At 52.3% G+C, this 27,139-nt stretch overlaps 1 long non-coding RNA gene across 2 annotated transcripts in view; it reads right to left on the reverse strand.

Annotated features, from left to right (window-relative positions):
* Positions 1-27,139, reverse strand: part of LOC148135181 (uncharacterized) — a 36,830-nt gene that overhangs the window by 8,239 nt on the left and 1,452 nt on the right. For both annotated transcript variants that reach the window (XR_015755458.1, XR_015755459.1), the window contains exon 3: positions 19,781-21,172. This is a non-coding gene — a long non-coding RNA (uncharacterized LOC148135181). The remainder of the gene's footprint in view (positions 1-19,780; positions 21,173-27,139) is intronic.

Below are 27,139 nucleotides of genomic sequence, written 5' to 3' on the forward strand. Positions count from 1 at the left end.
ACTGATGCAGCGAGAGTTACACATGGAGAATGGAAATAAGCCCCACAGAGATCTGGAAAATTCCAAACTCCATCCCTGGCCTAGCTGTTGTGTATCTTGAGAGTGGAGAATTCTGTTGGCTCAGGAACTGGAGTAACTGCAAGAGCGGGAGGCAGCAATTAGACCCACACAGTGAGGGATACCACACAGAAGGAGACTGAGTGATATCACCAGAGTTCTGGAAGACTTCAGGATCACACAGTCATGTTAGAAGAATGGGTTTAGCTTCACGTATCAGTGGTCAGGGATGAGCAACCAGTGAGCAGGTGAAGTGATGGCCTTGTAACATTATTGTTAGGGCATTTATCCAAAACCTCAGCTAATGTTCAGGGGAGGCAGGTTTGAATCCCATCATAAGATATGGTGGAATTTAAAACCAATAATTTTAAAAATAGCAATTAACAATCCATAAACAAATATGAAACCATTGCTGATGTACAAAAATCCCAATCCCTTAGATTAGATTCCATACAGTGTGGAAACAGGCCTTTCGGCCCAATCAGTCCATGCCAACACTCCGAAGAGTAACCCACTCAGACCCATCTCCCTCAGCCTAATACACCTAACATGATGAGCAAATTAGCATGGCCAATTCGCCTGACCTGCGCGTCTTTGGACTGTGGGAGGAAACCGGAGCATCCGGAAGCAATTCACGCAAACACGGGGAGAATATGCAAACTCCACACAGTCACCCGCGGCTGGAATCGAACCTGGAACCCTGGTGCTGTGAGGCAGGAGTGCTAATCACTGAGCCCACTTGCCGTTTCGACAACGAGATCTGATCATGCTCACGTGGTCTTCATGACATACCCACAGCAAAGTGTTTGCATTTCAATTGCCCTCTGAAATGGCCGAGCAAGCTACTCAGCTCGTGGGCAGCTAGGGATGGGCAAGAAAGGCTGGTCAGCCAGAGACACCCACATCCCCTACCTGTTTTTTAAAAAAATAATCCATTAGGATGGTCCCACTGGAACTGTGCTGGGACCAGTGTCCTGGCCAATCATGTCAGTTGGTTTAAGGACAGGGCTTTAAACTGACAGAGAGGATGCAGGGACAGGGTCCAGGTGAAAGGAGCTTTCCAAATCCAAAGAGAAAAGGTGGAGCATCGGAACAGCATGGGAATGTGACTGAAGACAAGCAAGAAGGAACAGAATGGGACAGCGATTAACTAAAACTGTACATCAGGGAATAGGTTTGTGACAGGAAATTGTGGGAAAGAGTAAATTATGGGTTTTCTTTGAATGGACGAAGTCTGATCAATAAGACAGATGGATTTCTGACACAGAGATAGAAGAAATTTAGACACCAGAGAGATGTGGTTACAGGGTGAACAAAAGATGGACATAAATATTCAATGGTTCACAACCTTGCAGAAACTCAGGCAAAATGGGCAACGCTAACAATGATGGGTAACAAAGGCATTACAGAGAAAGCATTTGGCATCAGATCATGAAGTAGAGTCAGTCTGAATGTAAATTCTGGCTACTACTTGCCAAGGACACAAGCAACAGAACAGTTTTAACCACTGAACAGCATTCCATTGCTCATCACTGCATTAAACAGGAACTCATTGGAATGTTTTGACAAACACATGGTGACAATTTTGGAAAACTTCAATATTTGTATAATCTGGGACAATCACACGGTCAACAGTGATATTGGAAGAGGAGTTCGGAGAATGTTTTTTTCAGTGTTTCTTTGAAAAACACATTGTGCAACTGGCAAGGGACATAACTATCGCAGAGCGACCGTTGTGTGATGAAACTTAGTGAATGAGTAATGTCACCTGGAGAGATCCTCTGGGAAATTGTGATAAAGTGCAGTTTTTGAAGAAATATAAAGTTTTAAAGTGAATCACAGAAAGGACAAGCTACAACTAGAAACAAAAATGCAAATTACATGGGTTTGAGAGGAGAACTGACCAAGGTAAACAGGCTAAACAGACTGAAACATATGTCTGTAAATGAAAAGTGGGAACCATTTGAAGGAACAGTGTAAAACACTCAACAAAAGAACACTCCATTGAAACAGTAAACACCTCAGCAAGAAATTCCCACTTATCCCTCACTCAGGACAAAAGGCTAGATTATAAGGCTGAGAAGATCACCAAAAAGTACTTAAAATCCTGAAAGTGTGCTTTAGGAGTAAATGTTAATGTATTGGAATGGGTCTGCTCCCAGGAGGAGGGCAGAGGGAAGGGGAATCATTGTCAGGGTTTATAGACACGTTAGGAACTGGGAGAGGTGAAGGTGCTGGAGGTGGTGAGAGTGTTACAGAGAGTGGTCAGGGTCTGAATGGTGTTACAAAGCCAGTACGGATTGCTGCAGCTGGAGGGGTTGCAGAGGTAGGGAAGAACATATTTCGTTTTACTTATTTATTCATGGGATGTGGGTGTTACTGCCTGAACTAACATTTTTTGACCACACTGGTAATTACCCAGAGGGTAGCTCGGAGTCAGCCATATTGCTGTGGGTCTGGAGTCACATGTCAGCCAGACCAGGTTAGAATATTTGGTGTCCTTCCCGAAAGGAGGTTAGTGAACTAGATGAGTTCTTCCTACTGATCAACAATGTTTTAATGGTGGCCCCACCAATGTCTTTTACAGCCACAACATGACATCCCAACTCTTACTCTCAATGCTCTCCCCAATGAAGGTAACCATCCCAAACACCTGCTTCACCAGCCTGTCTACCTGTGACACCACTTTCAAAGAACTGTGTACGTGGGTCACTGGGTCACTGACTGACAACACTACCCAGGGCCCGAACATTAACTGTACAAGTAACACCCTGGTTTGTTTCACCAAAATGGCACACTTCACATTTATCTAATTAAACTCCATCTGCTATTCTTCAGCCCACTATCCCAGCAGTACTGTTCATCCTGTTGTATCATATGTAATTTTCTCCACTAACCACTTTACCACCAATGTCAGTGTCACCCAAAAACCTTACTTACCAGGAAACCAATATTCCCATCCAAACCATTTATCCAAATGGCAAACAACAGTGGGCCCACTACACCGCTGGTCACATGCCTGCAGTCAGAAAAACATGTCTTGCACCACCCTCTAGCTCCTACCATCAAGCAACTTTTGTATCCAGTTCACGAGCTCCTCCTGAATGCCATATTCTTTTTTGCACTGATCTGAGCTTATTACCCAGTTTACCACACAGAACAGTTCCGCCCAAAACCCTTCGGACATTTCATGCAAACCTTTATTCCAACTGTAAGATCAAACTAACCTACATTCCCTTCATTTTACTATTATCCATGTGTCTGTCCAAGAGTCTAGTAAATGTCCCGGATGTGTCTAATTTTACTACCACCATTGGCAGTGCATTCCAACCACCTACCATTCTCTACCCTCGGATCCATCCTCCATTCACCTTAAAATTACACCCCCTTGTAATAGCCATTTATGCCATAGGAGGAAAAGTCTCTGACTATTCACTCACTCTGTGCCTCTTATCATCTTGTTCACCTCTACCAAGTTGCCCCGCCCCCTTCGTCACTCCAATGAGAAAAGCCTTTGCTCCCTCAACCTTTCTTCATAAGAAATGCTCTCCATTCCAGGCAGCATCCTGGTAAATTTCCTGTGTACACTCTCTAAAACGTGCACATCCTTCCTGTAAAGATGGGACGAGAACTGAACACGATATTCCAAGTGTGGTCTCACCAGGACGCTATAAAGATGCAGTTAAACCTCACGGCTCTTAAAATCGATCCCCTTGCTAAGGAAAGCCAACACAACATATGCCTTTTTAACAACCCTATCAACGTGTGTGGTGATTTTGAGGGATCTATGGACACGGACCCCATGATCTCTGTTTCTCTACACTGCCAAGTATTCTGCCTTTCACCCTGTATTCTGTATTCAAATTCGACCTTCCAGAATGAATCACTTCACTCTTTTCCAGATTGAACTCCATCTGTCACGTCCTGCCAGCTCTGCGTCCTGTCAATGTTCCATTGCAACCTACAACAGCCCTCCACATTCCCCACCACGCCACCAACCTTCATGTGATTGGCAAACTTACAAACCCACTCTCCAACATCCACATGCACATTATTTTTAAAATAAATCACAAAGAGCAGAGTCCCAGAGCCGACTGTTACAGAAAACCACTGGTCACTGAGCTCCAGGCTCAATACTCTCCATCTGCTGCCATACCCTGTCTATTCTGGGGTATCCAATCCTGTATCCAGACAGACAGATTCCCCTGTAACCAAAATCATCCTTCATTTCTGAATGAGCCATCAACGTATTCTGTCATATCCTCAAAGAATGCAATAAGGTTTGTGAGGCATGACCTGACCCCTCACAAACCCGTGCTGACTGTCTCTAATGTAACTATGGTTTCCCAAATAGTCATACACCCTGTCTTTAGAACCCTCGCCAATACTCTGCACACCACAGACATTCGACCAAATCTGTAATTCACAGAATTCTACCTCCGTAACATGGCCCGGACTCTGCAAATCTTCCCTCCTCTGCCATGTTCCCCAGAAGGGCACTGGAGGGTGGTGGGGATTACAGAGATAGAGAGGGATATCAGGACAGGAGGATTTTGTAGACATTAGGAGGGTTGCAGAGCCAAAAGGTGGCTTCAGTAATTGTGAGGTTTCATGGTGACGAAGGCATTTGAGGAGGGAGGGAGGGAGGATTGTAGTGAAATGAAAGGTTTCACAGTTTAGTTGTTTTGTTAGGACTGCGAGTTGTTACTAAGTTGCGGAGGGTTTAAGCACTGGTGGATATTACATAAACATGTTGTTTTGGTTGCAATGCAGGAAGAGGATTCAGGAAACTGGAGAGTATGGGGTCTGAACAAGGTTACACAGAGAAGAAGGACCATAGACCCACAGGAGGTTACAGAAATGTGGACAGCTATAGGGCCTGCAGAAGTTCATGGAGTTGGGAATGTTGGGAGGGATGGAGAAGCTTACAGGGATAAGGATGATTGTAGGACAGGGCTGGATCACCGCAGGGAGTGTTTTAGGGAGCTGAGCAGATTACAGAGATAAAGATGTTTGTATCGACTGGAAGAACAAACAGAGATATGCTGGGTAGTCGTGACTGGAGATGTTAATAGATGTAGGGAAGGCTTAGGTTCTAGGGGTTATGCAGGTTGTAGAATCTGGATTTTGTTTCAGAGATTGGGATAGCAATTTTGGTCAGAGACAGTTTCACAGGTAAGGGAGCATAGCACAAACAGGAGGAAGTTGTAGGGGAGGGTAACGTTTAAACAGATAGTTGGGTAAGAGCTGGACAAGGTTATGGAGATGGGTAGATGGTGGAGACACAGGAGGAACTTACATTGACATGGGGGTGATAGCGACAGGTGGCTGTTAAATAGATAGTGGGTTTTGTAGGGACTGGATTGGGAGAGGCACAGGCATGGAGTGAGTTCGACAGATCAGGAGTACTGCAGGGACCTGAGAGGATTACACTGATAGGGATGGTAGTCGGGTCTCCACAGACTGTTGGTGTTTAGGGACTGGAAGAGGTTTGGTAGATAGGGAGGGCTGTAAGAGCTGCAGGAGCTTATGGAGAGTTAAAGAGTAGGAGCAGTTCACAGAGGGAGGGTTCTCCGACAGGAGTAGCTTACAGATAGTGAGGGGTATGTGGCCTGAGGAAGTTAAAGAGAGGGGGGTTTTCGGGTCTGGAAGAGGTTACACTGACAGGGACCGTTGAAGAGACTGTAGCAAAAATGCATGGAGAAGGTTACACAGAGAGGGAGGTGAGTTGGGACTGAAGGTGAATACACAGACATGGAGGGTTGTATTGTTAGACCGAGCTGAGAGGGACAGGGACTGGTGTAGGGATTTACACAGATAGAGAAGGTTGTGTTTTTGGAGAAGGTTACACTGATACAGACAGTGTTAGGGAGTGTTTAGTGGACTACAGAGGAGCTCAGAGAGAATGTATTATGGGGAGTGGAGGAGATTACAGACACAGAGATGGCTGTCGGGTTGAAAAGAGCTTCTACAGATCCTCAGTGCTGTAAAGCTGGAGGGAGGTTATAACAGTGAGTGTTGCCAAGAGTTAATTACTTCACTGATATAGAGCAGGTCTCAGCACGTAACTGTCAAAGGGAAGTTGAGACAGTCCAGTTGGGTTTTCAGAGATACAAATATTTATGGGAGTTTCAAGAGGAAAAATGATTGGGAGTGCTGTACCAAATGGTAATAGTTATAGGGAGGGTTCCAAACGCAGGAAGAGGTGACAGACATATCGATCTTTGCAAGGACTGGAGAAGGTTACATCGCCAAGGAGTGTTTTAGAGTCTGGAGGAGATTACATTGTTAAGGAGAATATTGGGGATAAGGCAAGGTGTAGGAGACGGGGATGGTTGACAGGGCTGGACAATAACCTGAATAGAATCGCCATCGTGTGGAACCAGGCCATTCGGCCCAACCAGTACATTGCAAAACTCTGAAGAGCATCCTACCCAGACCCACCCCTCTACCTATACATTAAACCCTGCATTTCTCGTGGTGAACTTACTTCAACCACACATTCCTGAATACTACAGTCAATTTATGATCGCCAATCCTCTGATGGTGCAAATATTGGACACACACACACACACACACACACAGCAAGGCAGCGACACACAAACACACACGGTGAGGGAGATACACGCAGACACACAGCGAGGGAGGGACATGCACACACACACACAGTGAGGGGGATACACGCAGACACACAGCAAGGGAAGGACATGCGCACACACACACAGTAAGGGAGATACACGCAGACACACAGCAAGGGAAGGACATGCGCACACACACACACAGTGAGGGGGATACACGCAGATACACAGTGAGGGAAGGACATGAACACACACAGTAAGTGGGATACACGCAGACACACAGCGAGGGAGGGACATGCACACGCACACACACACACACACACACACACAGAGTGAGGGGGATACACGCAGATACACAGCGAGGGTAGGACATGCGCACACACACACAGTGAGGGGGATACACACAGACACACAGCGAGGGAAGGACATGAACACACACACACAGTAAGGGGGATACACGCAGACACACAGCGAGGGAGGGACATGCACATGCACACACACACAGTGAGGGGGATACACGCAGACACACAGTGAGGGAAGGACATGAACACACACACAGTAAGGGGGATATACGCAGACACACAGCGAGGGAAGGACATGCACACACACACACACACACACACACACACACACACACACACACACACACACAGCAAGGCAGCGACACGCAAACACACACAGTGAGGGAGATACACGCAGACACACAGCGAGGAAAGGACATGCACCAACACACACAGTGAGGGGGATACACGCAGACACACAGCGAGGAAAGGACATGCACCAACACACACAGTGAGGGGGATACACGCAGACACACAGCGAGGAAAGGACATGCACCAACACACACACACACAGTGCGGGAGATACCCGCAGACACACAGCGAGGGAAGGACATGCACACACACACACAGTGAGGGGGATACACGCAGACACACAGCGAGGGAAGGACACGCACACACACAGTAAGGGGGATACACGCAGACACACAGCAAGGGAAGGACATGAACACACACACAGTGAGGGGGATACCCGCAGACACACAGCGAGGGAGGGACATGCACACACACACAGTGAGGGGGATACCCACAGACACACAGCGAGGGAGGGACATGCACACACACAGTAAGGGGGATACACGCAGACACACAGCGAGGGAGGGACATGCACACACACACACAGTGAGGGGGATACACGCAGACACACAGCGAGGGAGGGACACACACACAAATCAAGGGAGGGACTTACACAGCGAGGAAGGGACACACGCACACACAGCGAGGAGAACACGCACTCACACAGCGAGGGAGGGACACGCACACACTGTGGGAGTGACACGCATACAGACACACACACAGCGATGGAAGGACACTAACATACACTGTAAAAGGGTCAAACATACTCACAGCAAGAGGGGACATGCACACACAGCGAGAGATGGACACGCGCATGCTCAAGCACAGACACAAAGCCAGGGAGGGACATGGACACACGCGGACACACGCAAACACACACACACACACACACAGCAAGGGAAGGACACTCACATACACTGCAAGAGGGACACGTACACACAGCGAGGGAAGAACACGTACATGCGCAAGCACAAAATTACAGACACACAGTGAGAAAAGGGCACGCACACACACAGCCAGTGAGGGACATGGACACACACAAACACAGACACACACACAGCAAGAGAGGGACACGCGCACACACAGTGAGGGAGGGCCACACACACACACATGCACAGTAAGACACACACACACACACACACACACACACAGCAAGGGGGTAATTCACACATACACAGCGAGGGAAGAACACGCACGCACACACAGACAGCGAGGGAGGGAACACACACACATACACAGCAAGGGAGGGACACACATGCACACACAGAGCGAGGGAGGGATACACACACACCGACAGCGAGGGAGGGACACGCACACAGTGAGGGAGTGACACGTGCATGAGGAAGCACACAAACACAGACACACACAGCGAGAGAGGGACACACACACACATACAGCCAGGGAGGGACATGCATGCACAGCGAGGGAGGGAAACACACAAACACACACACAGAGCAAGAAAAGGACACGCGCACACACAGCGACGGGGGAGGCACATGCTCACACAACGAGGGAGGGCCATACACACGCACACCAAGAGGGAAACACACACACACAGCAAGGGGGGGAACTCACACACACACAGCGAGGGAGGGACACACACATACACAGCGAGGGAGGGACACACACACACACACACAGCGAGGGAGGGACACACACACGCACACAGCGAGGGAGGGACACACACACACACAGCGAGGGAGGGACACACACATACACAGCGAGGGAGGGACACACACACACACAGCGAGGGAGGGACACACACACACACAGCGAGGGAGGGACACACACACACACAGCGAGGGAGGGACGGACACACACACACAGCGAGGGAGGGACACACACACACAGCGAGGGAGGGACACACACACACAGCGAGGGAGGGACACACACACACAGCGAGGGAGGGACACACACACACAGCGAGGGAGGGACACACACACACAGCGAGGGAGGGACACACACACACACAGCGAGGGAGGGACACACACACACACACACACACAGCGAGGGAGGGACACACACACACACACACACAGCGAGGGAGGGACACACACACACACAGCGAGGGAGGGACACACACACACAGCGAGGGAGGGACACACACACACACAGCGAGGGAGGGACACACACACACACAGCGAGCGAGGGAGGGACACACACGCAACGAGGGAGGGACACACACGCAACGAGGGAGGGACACACACACACACAGCGAGGGAGGGACACACACACACACAGCGAGGGAGGGACACACACACACACAGCGAGGGAGGGACACACACACAGCGAGGGAGGGACACACACATACACAGCGAGGGAGGGACACACACACACACAGCGAGGGAGGGACACACACACACACAGCGAGGGAGGGACACACACACACACACAGCGAGGGAGGGACACACACACACACACACACAGCGAGGGAGGGACGGACACACACACACAGCGAGGGAGGGATACACACACACAGCGAGGGAGGGACACACACACACAGCGAGGGAGGGACACACACACACAGCGAGGGAGGGACACACACACACAGCGAGGGAGGGACACACACACACACAGCGAGGGAGGGACACACACACACAGCGAGGGAGGGACACACACACACACAGCGAGGGAGGGACACACACACACAGCGAGGGAGGGACACACACACACACACACACACACACAGCGAGGGAGGGACACACACACACACAGCGAGGGAGGGACACACACACACACACAGCGAGGGAGGGACACACACACACACACAGCGAGGGAGGGACACACACACACACAGCGAGGGAGGGACACACACACACACACACACACACAGCGAGGGAGGGACACACACACACACAGCGAGGGAGGGACACACACACACACACAGCGAGGGAGGGACACACACACACACACAGCGAGGGAGGGACACACACACACACACAGCGAGGGAGGGACACACACACACACAGCGAGCGAGGGAGGGACACACACGCAACGAGGGAGGGACACACACGCAACGAGGGAGGGACACACACGCAACGAGGGAGGGACACACACGCAACGAGGGAGGGACACACACGCAACGAGGGAGGGACACACACAGACACAGCGAGGGAAGGACATGCACGCGCACATACACAGAGAGCGAGGACCACACACACAACGAGGGAGGGCCATACACACGCACACCAAGAGGGAAACACACACACACAGCAAGGGGGGGAACTCACACACACACAGCGAGGGAGGGACACACACATACACAGCGAGGGAGGGACACACACACACACAGCGAGGGAGGGACACACACATACACAGCGAGGGAGGGACACACACACACACAGCGAGGGAGGGACACACACACACACACAGCGAGGGAGGGACACACACATACACAGCGAGGGAGGGACACACACACACACAGCGAGGGAGGGACACACACACACACAGCGAGGGAGGGACACACACACACACAGCGAGGGAGGGACACACACACACACACAGCGAGGGAGGGACACACACACACAGCGAGGGAGGGACACACACACACACACACACACAGCGAGGGAGGGACACACACACACACAGCGAGGGAGGGACACACACACACAGCGAGGGAGGGACACACACACACACAGCGAGGGAGGGAGGGACACACACACAGCGAGGGAGGGAGGGACACACACACAGCGAGGGAGGGAGGGACACACACACACACAGCGAGGGAGGGACACACACACACAGCGAGGGAGGGACACACACACACACACAGCGAGGGAGGGACACACACACACACACAGCGAGGGAGGGACACACACACACACAGCGAGGGAGGGACACACACACACACACAGCGAGGGAGGGACACACACACACACAGCGAGGGAGGGACACACACACACACAGCGAGCGAGGGAGGGACACACACGCAACGAGGGAGGGACACACACATACACAGCGAGGGAGGGACACACACACACACAGCGAGGGAGGGACACACACACACAGCGAGGGAGGGACACACACATACACAGCGAGGGAGGGACACACACACACACAGCGAGGGAGGGACACACGCACACACAGCGAGGGAGGGACGGACACACACACACAGCGAGGGAGGGATACACACACACAGCGAGGGAGGGACACACACACACAGCGAGGGAGGGACACACACACACAGCGAGGGAGGGACACACACACACAGCGAGGGAGGGACACACACACACACACACACACACACAGCGAGGGAGGGACACACACACACACACAGCGAGGGAGGGACACACACACACACACAGCGAGGGAGGGACACACACACACACACACACACACAGCGAGGGAGGGACACACACACACACACAGCGAGGGAGGGACACACACAGCGAGGGAGGGACACACACACACACACAGCGAGGGAGGGACACACACACACACAGCGAGCGAGGGAGGGACACACACGCAACGAGGGAGGGACACACACGCAACGAGGGAGGGACACACACGCAACGAGGGAGGGACACACACGCAACGAGGGAGGGACACACACGCAACGAGGGAGGGACACACACGCAACGAGGGAGGGACACACACGCAACGAGGGAGGGACACACACGCAACGAGGGAGGGACACACACACAGCGAGGGAGGGACACACACACACAGCGAGGGGAGAAGCGCACACACAGTGAGGAGGATATACACAAAGTGCAATGGAGGGACACGCACACACATACACACACAGAGCAAGTGAGGGAGGAACACACACATACACTGCAAGGGAGGGACACACATGCACACACAGAGCGAGGGAGGGATACACACACACCGACAGCGAGGGAGGGACACGCACACATAGTGAGGGAGTGACACGTGCATGAGGAAGCACACAAACACAGACACACACAGCGAGAGGGGGACACACACACACATACAGCCAGGGAGGGACATGCATGCACAGCGAGGGAGGGAAACACACAAACACACACACAGAGCAAGAAAAGGACACGCGCACACACAGCGACGGGGGAGGCACATGCTCACACAACGAGGGAGGGCCATACACACACACAGCGAGGGAGGGACACACACACACACACACAGCGAGGGAGGGACACACACACGCACACACAGCGAGGGAGGGACACACACACGCACACACAGCGAGGGAGGGACACGCACACACAGCGAGGGAGGGACACACACACACAGCGAGGGAGGGACACACACACACACAGCGAGGGAGGGACACACACACACACAGCGAGCGAGGGAGGGACACACACGCAACGAGGGAGGGACACACACGCAACGAGGGAGGGACACACACACACACAGCGAGGGAGGGACACACACACACACAGCGAGGGAGGGACACACACACACACAGCGAGGGAGGGACACACACACAGCGAGGGAGGGACACACACATACACAGCGAGGGAGGGACACACACACACACAGCGAGGGAGGGACACACACACACACAGCGAGGGAGGGACACACACACACACAGCGAGGGAGGGACGGACACACACACACAGCGAGGGAGGGATACACACACACAGCGAGGGAGGGACACACACACACAGCGAGGGAGGGACACACACACACAGCGAGGGAGGGACACACACACACACAGCGAGGGAGGGACACACACACACAGCGAGGGAGGGACACACACACACACACACACACACACAGCGAGGGAGGGACACACACACACACAGCGAGGGAGGGACACACACACACACACAGCGAGGGAGGGACACACACACACACACAGCGAGGGAGGGACACACACACACACAGCGAGGGAGGGACACACACACACACACACACACACAGCGAGGGAGGGACACACACACAGCGAGGGAGGGACACACACACACACACAGCGAGGGAGGGACACACACACACACACAGCGAGGGAGGGACACACACACACACACAGCGAGGGAGGGACACACACACACACAGCGAGCGAGGGAGGGACACACACGCAACGAGGGAGGGACACACACGCAACGAGGGAGGGACACACACGCAACGAGGGAGGGACACACACGCAACGAGGGAGGGACACACACGCAACGAGGGAGGGACACACACAGACACAGCGAGGGAAGGACATGCACGCGCACATACACAGAGAGCGAGGACCACACACACAACGAGGGAGGGCCATACACACGCACACCAAGAGGGAAACACACACACACAGCAAGGGGGGGAACTCACACACACACAGCGAGGGAGGGACACACACATACACAGCGAGGGAGGGACACACACACACACAGCGAGGGAGGGACACACACATACACAGCGAGGGAGGGACACACACACACACAGCGAGGGAGGGACACACACACACACACAGCGAGGGAGGGACACACACATACACAGCGAGGGAGGGACACACACACACACAGCGAGGGAGGGACACACACACACACAGCGAGGGAGGGACACACACACACACACAGCGAGGGAGGGACACACACACACAGCGAGGGAGGGACACACACACACACACACACACAGCGAGGGAGGGACACACACACACACAGCGAGGGAGGGACACACACACACAGCGAGGGAGGGACACACACACACACAGCGAGGGAGGGAGGGACACACACACAGCGAGGGAGGGAGGGACACACACACAGCGAGGGAGGGAGGGACACACACACACACAGCGAGGGAGGGACACACACACACAGCGAGGGAGGGACACACACACACACACAGCGAGGGAGGGACACACACACACACACAGCGAGGGAGGGACACACACACACACAGCGAGGGAGGGACACACACACACACACAGCGAGGGAGGGACACACACACACACAGCGAGGGAGGGACACACACACACACAGCGAGCGAGGGAGGGACACACACGCAACGAGGGAGGGACACACACATACACAGCGAGGGAGGGACACACACACACACAGCGAGGGAGGGACACACACACACAGCGAGGGAGGGACACACACATACACAGCGAGGGAGGGACACACACACACACAGCGAGGGAGGGACACACACACACACAGCGAGGGAGGGACACACGCACACACAGCGAGGGAGGGACGGACACACACACACAGCGAGGGAGGGATACACACACACAGCGAGGGAGGGACACACACACACAGCGAGGGAGGGACACACACACACAGCGAGGGAGGGACACACACACACAGCGAGGGAGGGACACACACACACACACACACACACACAGCGAGGGAGGGACACACACACACACACAGCGAGGGAGGGACACACACACACACAGCGAGCGAGGGAGGGACACACACGCAACGAGGGAGGGACACACACGCAACGAGGGAGGGACACACACGCAACGAGGGAGGGACACACACGCAACGAGGGAGGGACACACACGCAACGAGGGAGGGACACACACGCAACGAGGGAGGGACACACACGCAACGAGGGAGGGACACACACGCAACGAGGGAGGGACACACACGCAACGAGGGAGGGACACACACACACAGCGAGGGGAGAAGCGCACACACAGTGAGGAGGATATACACAAAGTGCAATGGAGGGACACGCACACACATACACACACAGAGCAAGTGAGGGAGGAACACACACATACACTGCAAGGGAGGGACACACATGCACACACAGAGCGAGGGAGGGATACACACACACCGACAGCGAGGGAGGGACACGCACACATAGTGAGGGAGTGACACGTGCATGAGGAAGCACACAAACACAGACACACACAGCGAGAGGGGGACACACACACACATACAGCCAGGGAGGGACATGCATGCACAGCGAGGGAGGGAAACACACAAACACACACACAGAGCAAGAAAAGGACACGCGCACACACAGCGACGGGGGAGGCACATGCTCACACAACGAGGGAGGGCCATACACACACACAGCGAGGGAGGGACACACACACGCACACACAGCGAGGGAGGGACACACACACGCACACACAGCGAGGGAGGGACACACACACGCACACACAGCGAGGGAGGGACACGCACACACAGCGAGGGAGGGACACGCACTCACAGCGAGGGAGGGACACGCACTCACAGCGAGGGAGGGACACGCACTCACAGCGAGGGAGGGACACGCACTCACAGCGAGGGAGGGACACGCACTCACAGCGAGGGAGGGACACGCACTCACAGCGAGGGAGGGACACGCACTCACAGCGAGGGAGGGACACGCACTCACAGCGAGGGAGGGACACGCACTCACAGCGAGGGAGGGACACGCACTCACAGCGAGGGAGGGACACGCACTCACAGCGAGGGAGGGACACGCACTCACAGCGAGGGAGGGACACGCACTCACAGCGAGGGAGGGACACGCACTCACAGCGAGGGAGGGACACGCACTCACAGCGAGGGAGGGACACGCACTCACAGCGAGGGAGGGACACGCACTCACAGCGAGGGAGGGACACGCACTCACAGCGAGGGAGGGACACGCACTCACAGCGAGGGAGGGACACGCACTCACAGCGAGGGAGGGACACGCACTCACAGCGAGGGAGGGACACGCACTCACAGCGAGGGAGGGACACGCACTCACAGCGAGGGAGGGACACGCACTCACAGCGAGGGAGGGACACGCACTCACAGCGAGGGAGGGACACGCACTCACAGCGAGGGAGGGACACGCACTCACAGCGAGGGAGGGACACGCACTCACAGCGAGGGAGGGACACGCACTCACACACACACACACACACAGCGAGGGAGGGACACACACACACAGCGAGGGAGGGACACACACACACAGCGAGGGAGGGACACACACACACAGCGAGGGAGGGACACACACACACAGCGAGGGAGGGACACACACACACAGCGAGGGAGGGACACACACACACAGCGAGGGAGGGACACACACACACAGCGAGGGAGGGACACACACACACAGCGAGGGAGGGACACACACACACAGCGAGGGAGGGACACACACACACAGCGAGGGAGGGACACACACACACAGCGAGGGAGGGACACACACACACAGCGAGGGAGGGACACACACACACAGCGAGGGAGGGAGGGACACACACAGCGAGGGAGGGAGGGAGGGACACACACAGCGAGGGAGGGAGGGACACACACACACACACACACACACACACAGTGAGGGAGGGACATGTACATGCAGCGGGGGAGTGACACGCGCATGAGGAAGCACACAAACACAGACACACACAGCGAGAGGGGGGGACACACACACATACAGCCAGGGAGGGACATGCATGCACAGCGAGGGAGGGAAACACACAAACACACACACAGAGCAAGAAAAGGACACGCGCACACACAGCGACGGGGGAGGCACATGCTCACACAACGAGGGAGGGCCATACACACGCACACCAAGAGGGAAACACACACACACAGCAAGGGGGGAAACTCACACACACACAGCGAGGGAGGGACACACACACACACAGCGAGGGAGGGACACACACATACACAGCGAGGGAGGGACACACACACACACACACAGCGAGGGAGGGACACACACACACACAGCGAAGGAGGGACACACACACACACAGTGAGGGAGGGACACACACACACACAGTGAGGGAGGGACACACACACACACAGTGAGGGAGGGACACACACACACACAGTGAGGGAGGGACACACACACACACAGCGAGGGAGAGACACACACATACACAGTGAGGGAAGGACACACACACAGACACAGCGAGGAGGGACACGCACACACACAGCGAGGAGGGAAACGCACAGAGTGAGGGAGGGACACGCGCACACAACGCGAGGGAGTGACACACAAACAGCGAGTGAGGGACACGCTGCGAAGGGGCAACACACAAACATATACTGTGACGGTGTGACACGTATACACACACACACACACTCAGCGAGCGAGGGACACAGACAGTGAGCGAGAGGCTTGCTGAGACACACAGCGAGGTAGGGACACGCACACGCACAGCGAGGGAAGGACATGCACACACACACCGTGGGAGGGACATGCACACACACAGCGAGGGAGCGACATACATAAACACACACAGCGAGAGGTGACACGCACAGACACGGCGAGGGAGGGACACATGCACACACAGCAAGGGGGTCATGCAGTCACACAGCAAGGGGAGATTAGCACACACACTGAGGGGGATATACACAAAGAGCAAGGGAGGGACACACACACACACACACACACAACGCGAGGGAGGGACACGCACACATACACACAGTTAAGGGGATACATGCAGGCACACAGCGAGGGAGGGACACACATACTCACACACACAGCAAGGGAAGGACACTCACACACACTGCAACAGGGACACACATACTCAGCTAGAGGGGGACACGCACACACAGCGAGGGAGGGACACACGCATGCGCAAAATTACAGACACACACAGCGAGAGAGGGACACGAACACAGAGCTAGGAAGGGACATGCACACACAGTGAGGGAGGGACACACACAAACACAAAAACACACAAAGAGCAAGAGAGGGACATTCGCACACCCAACGAGGGGTAGACACATGCACACACAGCGAGGGAAGGCCACGCACACACACAGCGAGGGAGGGGGACACACACACACACAGCGAGGGAGGGGGACACACACACACACACAGCGAGGGAAGGCCACGCACACACACAGCGAGGGAGGGGGACACACACACAGCGAGGGAGGGGGACACACACACACAGCGAGGGAGGGGGGGACACACACAGCGAGGGAGGGACACACACACACACAGCGAGGGAGGGACACACACACACAGCGAGGGAGGGGGACACACACACACAGCGAGGGAGGGGGACACACACACACAGCGAGGGAGGGGGACACACACACAGCGAGGGAGGGGGACACACACACACAGCGAGGGAGGGACACACACACACACAGCGAGGGAGGGACACACACACACGCAGCGAGGGAAGGACACACACACACGCAGCGAGGGAAGGACACACACACACACAGCCAGGGAAGGACACACACACACGCAGCGAGGGAAGGACACACACACACACACACACACAAAGCGAGGGAAGGACACACACACACACACACACAGCGAGGGAAGGACACACACACACACAGCGAGGGAGGGACACACACACACACAGCGAGGGAGGGACACACACACACACAGCGAGGGAGGGACACACACACACACAGCGAGGGAGGGACACACACACACACAGCGAGGGAGGGACACACACACACACACACACACAGCGAGGGAAGGACACACACACACACACACACACAGCGAGGGAAGGACACACACACACACACACACAGCGAGGGAAGGACACACACACAGCGAGGGAAGGACACACACACACACACACACACACACACACACAGCGAGGGAAGGACACACACACACACACACACACAGCGAGGGAAGGACACACACACAGCGAGGGAAGGACACACACACACACACACACACACACACACAGCGAGGGAAGGACACACACACACACACACACACAGCGAGGGAAAGACACACACACACACACACACACACACAGCGAGGGAAAGACACACACACACAGCGAGGGAAGGACACACACACACACACACTCTCACAGCGAGGGAGGGACAAACAGACCCACAGTGAGTGAGTGATACGCATACACACACATAAAGAGCGAGGGGAAGGCACCCTCACACTGCAAGAGGGGCACACACACTCACAGCGAGACAGACACACGCACACACACAGAGAGGGAGGGACACACACACACACACACACACACACACACAGAGGGAGGGACACACACACACACACACAGCATGAGGGACACACACAGCAAGAGCGACGCGCACACAGTGAGAGAGGGACACGCACACACACACACTCTCACAGCGAGGGAGGGACAAACAGACACACAGTGAGTGAGTGATACGCATACAGAGAGAGGGGAGGACACTCTCACACACTGCAAGAGGGGCACACACACTCACAGCAAGAGGGACACACACATACACACACACTCTCACAGCGAGGGAGGGACAAACAGACCCACAGTGAGTGAGTGATACGCATACACACACATAAAGAGCGAGGGGAAGGCACCCTCACACTGCAAGAGGGGCACACACACTCACAGCAAGACAGACACACACAGAGAGGGAGGGACACGCACACACACAGCGAGGTTGAGACACGCAGACACAGCAAGGGTGGGACATGTGCTCAGAAAGCTAGAGGACACACACACACACACTTACACACACACACACACACCCCGAGGGGACAGACACACACAGTGAGGGAGGGAGACACGCAGACATACGCACACACACACACACAGTGAGGGAGGGACATGCTCGCACACACAGTGAGGGAGGGACATGCTCACACACAGCGAGGGAAGGGGACACACACACACACACACACACACACACACAAACACAGAACAATGGAGGGACACGTGCTCACACAGTGATGTGTCTCTTCGGACGTGTAATCGTCCAGCTCTCACTCCAGTCTGCTCCCTCACAGGGTCACCGTCTGTGACTCCCAGGTACAACTAGGCCTCGATCCTCAGTGCTGATTTATATTCTCCCAGGTGTGAGTCAGCCTCAAGCTCCTGCTTCAAGTTGCTCCCTCACACGGTCACTCCCTCTGTGACTCGGTGCGGATTTCGAGCCTCCTGCTCTGCTTTTTATCCAAATCCAGGTCCCAGTCGGCCTTGACCCTCGCTGCTGATGTATATTCTCCCGCTCTGTGCTGCACTCGCTCGGGTCTCTCCCCTTGTGACTCCCAAGTAATGGTGGGCATCAAGCCTCAGCTGAGATTTATAACATCCCATTCCGCACTGCTCTCTTACAGGATCGCCGTTGTGCCCGGAAGACAATGGGAAAGAAGAGGATTAGACAGAGCAGAGGGTGTTACAGTGATTGAGGGAGTTGTAGGGGATGGAACAGGTTGTCTGGGGAGCTAGGCAGACCTGCAGTGACTAAAGAACGTTAATGGAGCGAGAGTTGCAGACACTGAAGAAGGCAAAGGAAATAGAGAGATGGTGGCTTGTTCATGACGGAGCTTTGTAGAGTCTAAAGGGTTCAAAGTTTGGGAGAAGATTTGTAGCTCGGGTGCTCCTTGTTGTGGTTCTGTTCGCCAAGTTGGGAATTTGTGTTGCAGACGTTTCGTCCCCTGTCTAGGTGACATCCTCAGGGAGCCTCCTGTGAAGCGCTTCTGTGATGTTTCCTCCGGCATTTATAGTGGTCTGTCCCTGCCGCTTCCAGTTGTCAGTTCCAGCTGTCCGCTGTAGTGGCCGGTATATTGGGTCCAGGTCGATGTGCTTATTGATTGAAACTGTGGATGAGTGCCATGCCTCTAGGAATTCCCTGGCTGTTCTCTGTTTGGCTTGTCCTAATATAGTAGTGTTGTCCCAGTCGAACTCACGTTGCTGGTCATCTGCGTGTGTGGCTACTAAGGATAGCTGGTCGTGTCGTTTCGTGGCTAGTTGGTGTTCATGGATGCAGATTGTTAGCTGTCTTCCTGTTTGTCCTATGTAGTGTTTTGTGCAGTCCTTGCATGGGATTTTGTACACTACATTGGTTTTGCTCATGCTGGGTATCGGGTCCTTCGTCCTGGTGAGTTGTTGTCTGAGGGTGGCTGTTGGTTTGTGTGCTGTTATGAGTCCTAGTGGTCGCAGTAGTCTGGCTGTCAGTTCAGAAATGTTCTTGATATATGGTAGTGTGGCTCGTCCTTTGGGTTGCGGCATGTCCTCGTTCCGTTGTCTTTCCCTGAGGCATCTGTGGATGAAATTGCGTGGAGTTTGACCCCACCCCGCAGCTCACCAATAGGATAAACAACACACTGAGAAACCTGCAAAAAAAAACGGACAGATAATCAGGTTTGACCTACAGAGAATGAAACCTGAAAGCAACAACACCCTCAGATTCTATGGACTACCTAAAGTGCACAAACCAGACATCCCACTCAGACCCATAGTATCACGACCAGGGACACCATCACACAAACAGGCTAAAGAACTACAGCAGAAACTGAAACACCTGATCAGCGGATCCAGACACTTTGTACAGTCAACACAGGAATTCTTGGACACATAGACAAGGAAGAATCTATGGTCTCATTTGATGTCACGGCACTGTTCACCTCTATCAACAAAACCCTAGCCAGAGAAACAATAGCCAATCTGCTGGACATGCAGAACAGACAACAGGACGGTGAACCTATCAAAAAAGACTGCATACTCAAACGACTGGATCTGTGCCTCACAACACACTTCACATTCGACAACCAAATATATGAACAAATCAACAGCACACCCATGGGCTCACCCATCTCTGGACTCATAGCAGAAGCGGTAATGCAAAGATTAGAACAAACAGTCTTAACGCAAATTCAACCCAAACTCTGGGTCAGATATGTAGATGATACCTTTGTAATCATTAAAAGCAGAGAAGTAGAGAACACACACAGGATCATCAACGCCACACTCACAGGAATCCGATTCACTAGAGAGGAAGAAAAGGACACCCAACTCCCATTCCGAGACGTGATGGTACAGAGAACACCGAACGGAGAATTCACCACAAAGGTAAACAGGAAAGCCACACACACAGACCAAGTCCTAAACTACGAAAGCAACCACCCCAACACACACAAAAGAGGTTGCATCACGACACTGTTCAAAAGGGCCACAACACACTGCAGTACACCAGAACTGCAAAAAGAGGAAGAAGAACACCTCTACAATGTATTTGCCAAAAACGGATACCCGCGCAATTTCATTTGGGATTGTCTGTATGGAGTTGGTAGACGGCTGTCCTCTGATATTGATGAGGGCAGTGCAGATGATGTGGTTTATATGGAGTTCATTAAGGTCTTTGACGAGGTCCCAGATGGAAGGCTGGTCCAAAAGGGAAGAGCCCATGGGATCCAAGGCAAGTTGGTAAATTGGGTCCTCAATAGGTGGAGGGTTGTTTTTGTGATAGAAAGCCATTATCCAGCGGGTGTACCACAGGGATCTGTGCAGGAACCATGGCTGGATGTTACGTACATTAATCGCTCGGATGGGAAAGCAGAAGGAATCACTAGTAGGTTTGCAGATGACATAAAAGATGGAGGGTGTTGTCTACAGTGAGCGGGATGGACTCAGGCTGCAGTCTGATATCGATCAGATGATAAACTGAGCAGAGTAATGGCAGACAGAGTTTACTTCTGATCACTGTGAGGTAATGCACTGTGGGAAGTCTAATAAACAAATGATATACATCATGAATGGTAGGTCCTCTTGGAGTACTGAGGAACACAGGGATCTTGGTGGGCAAGTCCTGAGATCTCTGGAGGTGTCAGCACAGATAGACAGGGTGGGGAATACACCTGAACTGGGAGCAGGAGGGGGACCCACATCCTGGTGGGGAGCGTTGCTGGAGCTGCTCGAGAGGATTGAAACTTGTCTGGCAGGGCTGTGTGACCCCAAAGAGTCGTAAGGCCAGAAAGAAAGTTGAGGCTGGTACAAATGTTCAAGACAGGAATATAAGTAGACAAGGCAGGCAAGAACATAGCAGACAATGAGGGAAAACTGGTGGATTAAACTGCAGTTATTTCAATGCAAAGCGCCAGACAGATAAGGCAGATGAACCCAGAGCATGGATGGGAACATGGGATTGGGATACCATAGATATTACAGAAACACAGCTGAGGGAGCAACAGGACCAGCAGCTCAATGTTCCGGAGACAGATGCTACAGGAAGGATAGAACAGGAGGCAAAACAGGAGGAGAGCTGGTGGTTTTGATTGGGGGAAACATCCCAGCAGTACCTAGAGGGAGTATTCATACAGGATCGCCCAGTTAAGCGATATTAGTGGAACTGAGAAATAAAAATTGGCCATTAGTTTTCTACGGTCGGACTACAGCGATAGGCAATGGGAGATGAAGGAGCAAATATGTCAGGAGATTTCAGATATCTCTTAGAATAATAGGGTTTTAATGATAGGGGATCTTAACCGTGCCAAACCTGGACTGGGATTGCTACTAAGTTAAGCATTTGGATGGAAGGAATTTGTTAAGTGTGTTCTGAAAACTCCCAGTCATTATGTAAGTGGCCCAACTGGAGAATGGGGCTAAACCTGACCTCCCCTTGGGAAACAAGGTAGGGAACGGGTCTGAGGTATTAGTAGGGGAGCACTTTGGAAAGTTACCACAATTGTATTAGTTTGAAAATAGCGATGGAAAAGGACAGGCCTGGTCCACAAGTTAAAGTTATTCAATGGAGCAAGATAGTATTAGACATGAATTTTTAAAGTAGATCTGGGGAGGCTATTTGCAGGTAAAGGGAAGTCTGGCAAGTAGGCATATTTTAAAACCGAGATAAAAGGAGCGTTCAGCGCCAGCGTGTTCCTGTTAGTGTGCAGCTCAATGCTGACTGAATTAGGAAACACTGGCTGAGTTTCGAGGCTGTGGTCAAGAAAAAACGGGTCACATGTCAGATATAACTGGCTGACTCAAGGGAATCCCTTCAGGAGCATCGGGGCTGTAGAAATACACTTAGGATGGAAATCAGGAATGTAAAAAGGGGACATGAGATAGCTTTGGCAGAGAAAGTTAAGGAGAATCCAAAGAGACTCTACAAGTGTATTAAGAGCAAAAGAAGAGCTAGGGGCAAACCCGGTATCCTTAATGATCAATGAAGCCAATGATGTGTGAAAGTACAAGATCCGAAACAAATATTTCACTTTGGAACTGACTGTGGATAGAGACTGGGCGCTCAGGGAACTAAACAGTGTTTGGCCTGACTACTATTGGAATACTGTGTGCAATTCTGGTCTCAATGCCATCGGAAGGGTGTGTGGAACATGAAAGGGTTCAGAGGAAATGACCAAAGATGATGCCAGGGTTGGAGGGCTTGCGCTTCAGGGAGAAGCCTGAATAGGCTGGGGCTGTTTTCAGTTGAACATGGGAAGCTGAGGAGTTAACCGATAAAAGGTGTTTAAAATCATGATGGTCATCGACAGTGTCAAGAGACAAGGTCATTTCCCCAGGCGAGGGAAACTTTTCAAAGGGATCGAAAGGACAACTGGCTCCCGCAGAGTGGATGGAATAAGCTGCCAGAGCAAATAGTGGAGGCTGATAGAAATACATTTAAAAGGCATGTGGATGGGTGTATGAATAGCAAAGGTTTAGAGGGATATTGGCAAAATTGTGGCAAATGTGACTAGAAATGTCATGCAGGAGTTGGTCCGAAGGGCCTGTTTCCGTGCTGTACATCTCTATGACTCAAAGTCTTGAAATGAATCCACATTATAGAAAAGGAGGTGCTGGAGGTTTTAAAACACAAAGGTAGATAAATCCCCAGGACCTGATCAAATGGATCTCAGGACATTGTGGGAAGCTGGTGAAGAAATTGTAGGGCCTCCAACAGAGATATTTGTACCATAGAGTGCTATGTGTGATAGGCTGTTAGACTGGAGGGTGCCATTTGGACAGTGAAGAAGGTTTTCTGAGATTACAAAGGGATCCTGATGAAATGTGTGAATGGCTGAAAAACTGTAGATGGAGTTCAATCTGAATAAATGCGAGGTAATGCATTTGGTACAACAAACATGTGCAGGACTTATCCAATTAATGCAAGACCTTCGCTGGTGTTGTAGAACAGAGGAACCTCAGCTACATAATTCTTTGAAGTTTGCAACATGGAGAGACAGGATAGTTTAAAAAAGGTTGCTTGCCTCACTTGCTTTCATCGCTCAGTCCTTTGGATATAGGAGTTGGGAAGTCGCATTGAGACTATACAGGCCATTGGTGAGTCCTCTTCTGGAATACTGTGTCCAGTTCTGGTCGCCCAGTTATAGGAAGGATATTATTAAGCTGGAAAGGGTTGGGAGATTTACTGGGATGTGGCTGGGTATGAAAGGCTTCAGTATAAAGAAAGGCTGAATAGGTTGGTATTTTTCACTGAAACCTGAATATTGACAGATGACCTCATAGAAGTTTATAAAATCATGAGGGGGCTAGATAGAGTTAATGGGAGTTGTCTTTTCCCATGGACAGGGGAGGTTCAAGACAAGGCACTACATTTTTAAGTTTAGAGGAGAGACATTTAAAAAAAAGACATGAGAGGCACATTGTTACACAGAGGGTGGGTTGTGTGTGATATGAACTTCCCAAGGAAGGGGTGAACATGGGGACAGTTACAATGTTTAAAAGACATTTGGATTTGTACAGTAGTAGGAAAGGTTTGAAGGGATATGATCCAGGAACAGGCAGGTGGGATGAGATCCATTTTAGAGTATGGTTAGCGTTAACCGAACAGTGCGGTATGACTCTGACTATGATTATAATTTTGTGTCATCAATTAAGAAAGGCTGCAAGAGAAAGCCAGGGAATTACAGACTGATAAGCGAGACATCATGGTGGGTCAGTTGTTGGAGGTCATTCTGAGAGATAGGCCGTCCATGCATTTGGAAAGATAAGGCCTGATTACGGACAGCCAGCATGGCTTTGTGCATGGGCAAACATGTCCCACAAACTTGACTGGAGTTTGCTCAAGATGTGACCAAAAAGATAGACGAAGGCAGAGCAACAGACGTTGTTTCTGGCTTCCGCAAACCCTTGTTCAGGATGTAGCATGATACATTGGTTAGTAAGGGTAGATCACAATGGATCAGGGAGAGCTAGCCAACTGGATACAAAATGGGATGACAGTGGGAGACAGAGGGTGGTGGGAGAGGGTTGTTGTTCAGACTGGAGGCCTCTGACCAGCAGTGTGCTGTAAGGATTGGTGCTGGGAGCACTGTTGTGCACCACTTACATAAACAATTTGAGTGAAAATATAGGAGTCCCTGTTAATATGTTTATAGATACCAAGATTAGTGGAAGAGTGGGCAGGGAATATAGTTATCGAAGGGGATGTTAATCAACTGGGCCAAGGAATGAAAGATGGAGTTTAATTCAGGTGTTGGATTTAGTTAAGACAAACCAGGGAGGACTAACACGGGTAATGGTTGGGCCCTGGACAGTGTTGTAGAAAAGAGAGAGACCAAGGGGTGCAGTTACATTGTTCCTTGGACTGGCATCACAGGGCGACAGGGTGTTGAAAGCAGCAATTGGCACACTTGTCTTCATTGGTCAGAGCATTGAGTACATGAATTGGAGATATTGGTAACACTGTCGTCAATATTTCTCCTGGGGAGAGGAGGCCACGGGGTGACCTTATAAAGGTTTATGAAACCATGTAGGGTCTACGTAAGGGGAATTGCCAAGGGTAGGTGATTCCAAAGCTAGAAGCATAAACGTGAGGTGAGAGAGCAAGGATTTGAAGAGGGAGCTGACGGACAACATTATCCGCATAGATGGAACGGGCCGCCAGAGGAAATGGTAAAAACAAGAACAATTACAACATGGAAAAGACCCTCGGGCAGGTACGTGGAGAGGAGAAGGTTTGAAGGGATATGAGCCAAACACAGGCAAACGCGACTGATTCCATTTAGGAAACCTCAGCCGAAGAGTCATGCTTCACAGAAACAGACCCGATGTCTCCAGTTATTGGAGGAGGAGACTATCGAGACAAGGCATGCTGTAGAGACTGAAGCAAGTTACAGCGATACGGATGGTCATCTGGACTGGAGGTTTCAAATCTGTGAAATAATTGGTGAGAGGGGAGGAGATGACAGAGATAGGAACTGTTACAGGAGTTAGAATGATTGAAGACACTGGTCCTCAATACAAGTCATAGATACAATGTTGGAGAGGGAATAGGGAACAGAAAGATCCCAGGCAGCATTACCACCCTCTCGTGGGAGGCCTGCTTTCCCCTCAGTTGTTCT

This window comes from Chiloscyllium plagiosum, unplaced genomic scaffold (assembly GCF_037043375.1).
Source record: "Chiloscyllium plagiosum isolate Xiang-an unplaced genomic scaffold, Cpla_swu_hap1 HiC_scaffold_51, whole genome shotgun sequence".
NCBI classification, from domain to species: Eukaryota; Metazoa; Chordata; class Chondrichthyes; order Orectolobiformes; family Hemiscylliidae; genus Chiloscyllium; species Chiloscyllium plagiosum.